Source organism: Tupaia chinensis, unplaced genomic scaffold, assembly GCF_000334495.1.
Source record: "Tupaia chinensis unplaced genomic scaffold, TupChi_1.0 Scaffold000248_1, whole genome shotgun sequence".
Lineage (NCBI taxonomy): Eukaryota > Metazoa > Chordata > Mammalia > Scandentia > Tupaiidae > Tupaia > Tupaia belangeri.
Genome location: NW_006159726.1, coordinates 1,378,138 through 1,386,792, shown reverse-complemented (window position 1 = coordinate 1,386,792; position 8,655 = coordinate 1,378,138). Strand labels below are relative to the sequence as shown.

At 40.4% G+C, this 8,655-nt stretch overlaps 1 pseudogene; it reads left to right on the top strand.

Moving 5' to 3' along the window:
* LOC102490587 (heat shock cognate 71 kDa protein pseudogene) overlaps positions 1–8,655 on the top strand; it is a 101,348-nt pseudogene that overhangs the window by 3,435 nt on the left and 89,258 nt on the right.

The window sequence follows — 8,655 nt, the reverse complement described above, 5'->3', positions numbered from 1 at the left end:
CACAACTTTTTTTTTTTAGAGGGTTTTACTACAGGGCACGTGCGCTCGCCAGAAAAATAGAGACAGAGAGACAGAAAGTAAGAAATCACCCCTCAGGAAGGATGGCCACGCCACAATCCCTTCTCCTCCATTCTCCTTTTGGGATCTTGGGCACACACCCACATGTGCCAGGAGTGAGTTTAAGCCACTGGGTCTGAGACTCAAACTGCGGTTGACTACATGGGACTCCAGCGATATAGCCATTACACCAACTGCTGGTCCCAACAACTCTTATTTTTCCATACTTAACCCAAGATATTGATGCAACTTTCTTCTGTCTTTGTCTTGATCCTTAATTTCAGTATCCCAGAAGCCCATGAGGCACTCATGCCATTAGAACTGAAGTCTTACTTTTAAAGCCCAAATTTTTGAAGGTGCATAGCCGATTAGGCTCCCTACATAATTATATTTGATATGTGATGCTTGCTACAAAGAAGTCCACCAAGGAAGTCAAGATATGTTATCTTTATTGTGTGTGTGTGTGTGTGTACAAAAAGGGCTCAGTCTCCTTTTTCTTCTTCACTGCATTTCATGAGTTCACAGCTCTATGTCCTGTCAGAGATTATTTGCTTTTCTAAATATACTTTTTACAGTAAATTAAGAAATATTTTACTCAGTAAGACACTTTCTGGATTTCCAATGGGAGTATTTTTGCCCAAAGGGGAACTAGTATTGTTGAAGTTGTCCTCATGAATTGCACTTGAGATCAAATTAAAAACAGCCTTTGGAGCTCAATTACAGAATCATAGAAATCATAGGCCTTGAAGGAAAAATAGCTCTTTTGCTTCCTGGAAAAAAAAGTTAAACTTGAACTTGTAAAGGTTGAGCCATAGTGAGAGCTATAAAAGGAATATTTCCTCTTCTTTCTCTTATTCCAAGGCTGGATTCAACTAAACAGTGGAACAATCTTGCAACAAAAGTGCCCCAACACCTCTTGTGTGCCCAGCTAAAAGCCGCGGGAGACAAAAGATTCAGAATATGGTAACTGCTCTCTAGAATCCACAAATCATACATGAGAAGTCATGGAAAGAACACAAGACTAATGTGTGTTTTAGACTAGAGTTTCTTAAACTTTAATGTGCACACAAATCTGCTCTGATTCAGGAGTCTGAGCTGGGGTCTGAGATTCTACATTTCTAACAAGCTCCTAGATGATACCAGTTCTGCTAATCTGTGATTCACACTTTGAGTAGCAAAGTTCTAGTTGTGGAACATACTGGAGTCTTGTGTAGGAGCTTAAAGATGAGGGCAATAATGAAGGTGAGGGTGTTGAGTATATGGATCTAGAACAAGATGTATCTGGCAAAGCCAAAGTTCCACAAAGGATTCACATTTACAAAGGTCCCATGAGGAGCCTGAAAGCATCCTGGAGTGAACACAGTGCCTCTTACCTCAGTTTTGCCTTTGTACATTCTCACTAAATTGGTGAAATGTAATTGGATTCTGCTTCTACCTAAGGAGATAGGGTTGCAATATGTATCTATAATATTAGATATGATATACATATATATCATATATATGTATTATACAAATATATATTTTATCTATTTCCATTGAATATTTATGCTAAACATGGAGGTATAATGATTATAAGCCTTTCTATCCACCTAAGACTAGTTACAATCAAATGAACTTCTGAACCCAAATAATGTTTGGTAGGGATTACCTACCAAGAAAGAGTGATAGTTTTAATAAGCTGTACTTTAAGCTTCATAATAAGCTTCCAAAAAGTTATGTGACTTGGGAAATTATGAAATAAAACCAAAGAGAGAACAGAAACTACTTAAAAGAAAGGTATTGTTGACCTTTTTTCAGAACATGGACTTTGTTCAGCCCTTGGAAAGGAATTAGAAAGCAAGTCTGCTTCTTTATATTGTTTTTATTAGTAATAATAATAAAAAAACAGCTTTTTCTTCCATCGCACATACTAAAAACCAGTGAGCAAATATTTAAAGAATATCAGTGTGAAAAAGCACCAAATTATTAGCATGTTATCTCCACCAACTCACTCTAAAGGGAAAAGATTTAGGTTAGTTTAAGGGAAGAGCATGTTAGGCAGGAAGAGAGTTCAGGCAATGGTGGTACACTGTTTGCTTAGAGCTGGAAAGGAGCTGTGGAAAATAAGGTTGCCAAGGTGGGTTGTAGCCAGATGGTAGAGAACCAATTAAATGCCTAGCTCTGGATGCTCTTTTTAAGGTACATTTTTGACCCAGAGATTAAATAAAATACAAAAAGAGCTATATTGATGTAATTCATAGTTGACACTTGGCAAAGCTTGCTAGGGGCCATTCCCTATTTGACAGCTCCTGGGAGGCACCAGGCCCTAAGGATTGTTCATTGGGAAGTGTGTCCAAGTTCACGGTAAATTCAACAGTAGATCACTGAAGAGAGAGACAAGCTAATCTCCAGTATCATGGGACCAGACCCAAACCAGAAACTTCTCAGAGAGCCTGAAAGACTTAGAGAGTAACTGGTCCTTAGAGGGGCAAAATGCCCAAGTCCCTGAGAGACTAGGGGGGGGGGCATCCATCTTTTTCTCATTAACTTATTCAATTCATGACATATTATGTCTTGCTGAGGATGGTGGAAAATATTTCACTGAAGTCTTAAGTTGGAAAAAAAATTAAGAGTTTTTTCTTTTTTTTTCTCTTTATGACCCTAAGCCAAAGAAAAAGTTTGTCACTCAGAATGTTTATGAGAGGAGTAAGCCAGAAGAGCAGACATAGCCACATCCTTCTGACTCATTACTGAGCTGTAGGAGCAACATGCTCAATTAGTAGGCAATATAATTTACCCAGCCCCCAGGGTGGGGACAGGGAAAGGTAGTGGAAAGGCGAGGGGGGGGAAGGGGAGTAGGTGAAAATTAGAATTTTCTAAATTATACATTTACTCAAGCAAGCAAGAGAGCAGGTGATCCCTCTGAGTGAAATCAGGTCTATATGACCATTAGTCACTTTTGAACTCCAGTTAAGTTTTTTGTTTGACCCTACTATCTATATAGCTAAAATGAGTAATGTATTAGCAATGTGAGAATCTTCAGATCATAAAACCAAAGGAGAATAAATCAGCCAAGATTGTCAGAATGTGGAAGAGGCAGAGATTTAGAGCTGGGATTCCACTAGGCCCAGCATCACTCTTCTTGCTCTGATGCCGGTGTTTAAATCCTGTTTTCAGGGTAGTTGTAGGGCTGCCCAGTATGCACGCTAGCCCTGGGCTGAATTTTTTTCTGTTCCTGCGGAGGTTGGGATGAATAGCATACCCATGGGCTTTGAGATGATCTTGATTGTTGTGGTTTTAAATGCACTTTTGCCCTTCCTTTCACTCTTACATGCTTGTTCATTATTCTCATCATTTATTCATTCATTCAGCTGAGATTGTCTACACACCTCCTGAATGCCAAGTTCTGCGTAAGGCATAGGAGAATACTAAATTGGCTAAGACCTAGGCCTTTGTTCAAAGGGCTTTTAGAAAAAACTGTCAAGGGGCAGTCTGGATGTGCTAGGTTCTAGATTATAATAGAATTGCTCGTTGTAAGAGCCCACTTCAGACCACAGGGCAGTGTAAGTCCTCTTTAGAACAAATTGCATTCTCATATGAGAGGAAAGAGAAGGGATAGGAACGATAAGATAAGATAGGATAAGATAGCATATGCTGTCCCTGACTGCCTTGTGGTATGGGAGGGGAGAAGATTTGGTAAAAATTAGTTTAGAACTTTCTTGTCCCTGTCATCCTGTATGAGTGATGGTATGTATGTCTCTCTACATGATTCCCAGGATCAAACTTGGGCCCATGTATATGAGGCTTCACTTCCTCTTCTGACTAACCCTGAGCATTATTCCATTATTCATGCCCAAACCCAGATCCAAGCTCACACTCAAAGTTGCCCTTGTCCTACATTGGCAGTGCTGTCAGAAGTCAACATTGGCTCTTCTGTAGTGGATACCATGATTGCCTGATAGTGATACCAAAGAAATCTAAGAGGAATGGACTGATTTTCATATGTTAAAAAAAAAAAGAAAGAAAAAGAGAAAGAATATACTTACTATGACATCCTTGAATAGGGATGGATTTATCAGGCAAACTGTTCTAGTTCCATCTTAATGTGATAATTTTTTTTTTGGAGAGGTTTTTGCCATAGGGTGCGTGCACTCACCGGACAAACAGACAGAGACAGAGACAGAAAGCAAGAAATCACCCCACAGGGGTGATGGCCATGCCGCAATCCCTTCTCCTCCATTCTCCTCTCGGAATCTTGGGCACGCACACACACACGCCTGGTGTGAGTTTTAAGCCACCGGGTCGGGGATGCGAACCGCGGTCGACTCCATGGGAGTCCAGTGACATAGCCATTACACTAACTGCTGGTCCCTGATGAGCTAATTTTTGTGGCATTAATTCATGTCTTTCCTATCCCTGTATGTTCTCCCCTTTCATTATCCCATTTCCAGATGATCACCAGCTTCTGGGTTTCCTTACCTCAGAGAAAGCTGTTGGTTAGAGTTCAAGTTGATTATGTGGCATGGCATTCAGACTAATTCAAGAAAATAGAAGAGATACTTGGAGGAAAGAGAGCCAGGAAAACTCAGAAGCAACCACATTTTATGGCTTTTGAGAATAGAGGAGACCTGTGCCATAGGAAGAAAATCAACAAACAGAGAAGGATTATGACATGCTGCTAAGGAGGCTTCCACTGGCCCTAGGGACTCCCATTCTGAGTCAGAGTGCTCCAAGCATGCCCAGGGTTGGAGAGAGGTGAGGGGGAAGCATGTGAGCTAGAAAAAAGAGCTTCACAATAGTAACAAGTGCAGACAGTTCATCTAAAATTTTAAAAAGGGGAACCAGCAGTTAGTGTAATGGCTGTGTCGCTGAACTCCCATGTAGTTGACCGCGGTTTGAGTCCCAGACCTGGTGGCTTGAAACTCACGCCAGGCGTGTGTGCGTGCATGCCCAAGATCCCAAGAAGAGAATGGAAGAGAAGGGATTGCGGCATGGTCATCCCCCCTGGGGGGTGTTTTCTCGCTGTCTTTCTTTCTCTCTCTGTCTGGCGAGCGCAAAAACCTCTCCAAAAAAAGGGGGGGGAGGGGGTGCTATAGACAGAAAGATTTAAAATAGGAAAGGAAATTCATTCAATTATGATCTACTGAACATCTACAGTATTGTAGAAACTGTGGTTAGTAAAGGTGTGTTGTATACTTCGGAAAGAAATAATTAGAATCATTATGTTTTTTCCTAATTTTTGCTATTGGGCATGTGTACTCATTGGAGAAAGAGGGACAGAGAAAGTGAGAAAGCACCCCTCAGGGGGATGACCACACCACAATCCATTCTTCTCCATCCTTCTCTCGGGATTTTTGGACATACACACACATGCACTCAGTGTGTATTTCAAGCCACCAGGTCTGGAACTCAAACTGTGCAGTTGACCATTTGAGATACAGCTGTCTTAACTACCACATTATCTGGCAGACTCTTGTACAATATTTTTAATGTTTAAAAAGTAAGAAATCAGGGGCCAGCAGGCGGCATGGTGGTTAAGGCGCTGGACTTCCACATGGCTGACTACGGTTTGAGTCCCAGATCTGGTGGCTTAAAAAATCATGTGGGGCATGGGTGCATGTGTGCCCAAAATCCCTGGAGGAGAATGGAGGAGAAGGGATTGCAGTGTAGCCATTTCCCTGGGAGGGTCATTTCTCACTTTCCTTCTCACTATCTCTACCTTTCTCAGGCAAGCCCATGTGCCCTATGGCAAAAATCTACAAAAAAAAAAGAAAAAAGAAAGAAAGAAATTAGACCTAGCTGTGGTGATACAAGTAGGAAGGCATTGTTGTACTATAGCTAAGGCTACATGGGAGGTCCAAGGTTCAGTTCCTGGCCCAACCTAAAACCAGGATCAGGTCAGTGGGTGACATGGTGTTTAGGGTGACTGGATACCAGCTGGTTAACTGTGCAGTTCACATCTTAGAACCAGCATTTTGAGAAACATACCAGTAGTGTGTTTATGTGTGTGCATGTGTGTGCCCAAACTCCAGAGAGGAGAGTGAAGAAGAAAAGATTGTGGTGTGGTCATTCTCCCTGGGAGGTGCTTTCACTCTTTCTCTCTGTAGCGAAATTACAAAAATAAATAATAAAACAAATAAAAACCAGGATGAGATGTTTGCTGTGAACCTGTGGTCTTGGCTGGGAGGTTGGAGCTGGGGAATTATGATATGGCAAGACCCCAACAAAAATATCTCTCTCCCATAAAAATAAATTAATTCATTAATTAAAATTCAATAAGAAATAAAGAATTAAATAGGCTTTGATATTTATTATGCTGATCGAATTGGCATACTCCCAAAAGTCAAGTATGACACACAGTAGGTGCCTTATTCTGAGAGAAAAAAATGGGAGCTTCAAAGTACAATGGAATCAAAAGCAGACTGGTACTTACCAGGGCCTGGGGGAGGGTAGAGTGGGAATGGTCATTTACTAGGGGATGATGGAAATGTTGCAGAATTAGACAGTGGAGAAGGTTGCACAACATTGTGAATATACTACAGATCACTGAATAGTACACTTTGAAATGTTAAATTTTAAGTCATGTGAATTTTATGGCAATTAAATAAGAATTTAAAAAAATACAAGGCTAGAGTCAGTAGTTGGTATGGTGGTTAGGGGTTCTGGACTCCCACATGACTGACCACGGTTCAAGTCTTGGACATAACAACTTGCTTTCTTGCTTTCTCTCCCTCTCTGTGTCTTGCTCTGGTCAAATTAAAAATAACAATAATGATAAAGGAAATAATTCTTAAAAAAAAAATAGGGAACCAGCAGTTAGCGTAATGGCTATGTCGCTGGACTCCCATGTAGTCGACCGCGGTTCGCGTCCCGGACCCGGTGGCTTAAAACTCACGTCAGGCATGTGTGCATGCGTGCCCAAGATCCCGAGAGGAGAATGGAGGAGAAGGGATTGCGGCGTGACCATCCCCTCTGGGGGGGTGATTTCTCGCTTTCTGTCTCTATGTCTCTCTGTCTGTCTGGCAAGCGCACGCGCCCTATAGCAAAAACCTCTCAAAATTAAAAAAAAAAAATGAAGGGTCAATCTCATAGCCTAGTGGTTAGGGGAGCCAAATACCACATGAATCATCATGGTTCAAGTCCTAGTCCTGGAGGCTTGAAGGACAGGTCAGACGTGTGTTCCTATGTGCTCAGGATTATGATGAGTTAGAGAGAAGGAGAAGGGATTGTGGAATGACCACAACCCATTAAGACGGGCTTTCTTCCTCTCTCTCCCTTTGCCTTTCTGTTTTTATCTGGCACGCATGTGTCCTCTGGCAATTAAAAAATATATACAATTGATGGCCCAGGCACCCTTGCATGTTGACTTACTGCCTATGCATTTGTGGGGATTGTAGTTTGAATATTCATTTAGGCAGGTTTATGGATTATATTATTGGGTCATCAGAAAAGTCATGATGTATTTTTTCTATGTTTTTCTATGCAAAAACATGTCATGACTTTTCTTACGACCCAATATCTTAAATAGTATAATCTGTATAAAACTTCTTGATGGGATGGGCAATAACCACGAAAATTGCTTATGCAAAGATACATTTAAAAGTAGTGAAACCTAAAGATGACTTCTGCATTTTTCTTTTTTTAAAAAAATGTTTATTTATTTATTTATTTATTTATTTATTCTACAAAAGAGAAAGACACCCACCGGACATGCACAGGGAGACCTCGGGATGCAAACCTGGACCTCTCCATATAGCCTTGGCATCAGGAAGTGTAGCTGTACTGCTGAATCACATAGCTGGCATGCATTTTTCTTTTACCTTAAATAGGGGTTCTAAATTTGCTGATCTTTTCTGGGATGACAAATGATCCTAACTTTTGTTATTTTGCAAAACCTTTTTGTTTTGTAAAAGCACATAATTTATCCCTTTGAAATGAGAAGTTGAGATTTTTTTTGTATTGAAAGAGAGATTACCTTCTGTTTGAAAGTACATAGATGTTCAGAAATTTTCTTTTATTGTGTTATTTTTGTTGCAGAAAACAATGAGCATGGGTGACACATCTAAAAACCTTTGTATCTGCACACTTATAAAAAAGATAGGCATGAAATTTTTAATCCTGTTTAAATATCTTCCAAACAAAGATATCTTCAAAATGTTGCATTATCTACTTGTTTTATAAAAAAAACCTGACATTAAAAGATAGAAACTCACATGCCAAATTTCAATAAAAATCTTTGTAAAAATTATGTGATGGTTAATTTTATGTGTCAACTTGACTGGGCCACACGTGTGTCCAAAGTATTTCTAGGTAAGATTAGTATCCAAATTGATTGACTTGTAAAGTACATGGCCATCCTCAGTGTGGGTGGGGGTCATCCAATACATTCAGGGCCTAAATAGACCAAAAATAGAGGAAGAGAGGCCATCCCTTCCTACCTGCCTAGCTGAATGGAGACATTGACCTTCCCCTGCCCTTCGACCGGAATTTACACCATTGGCTCCCCAGTTTTTCTACTCTTCAGACTTTGACTGGAAGCTTTCCTGGGTCTTCAGTTTGCAGATGGCAGATCAAGTTACTTTTAATCCTCTGTAATGACTTGAGCTAATTCTTTTTTTT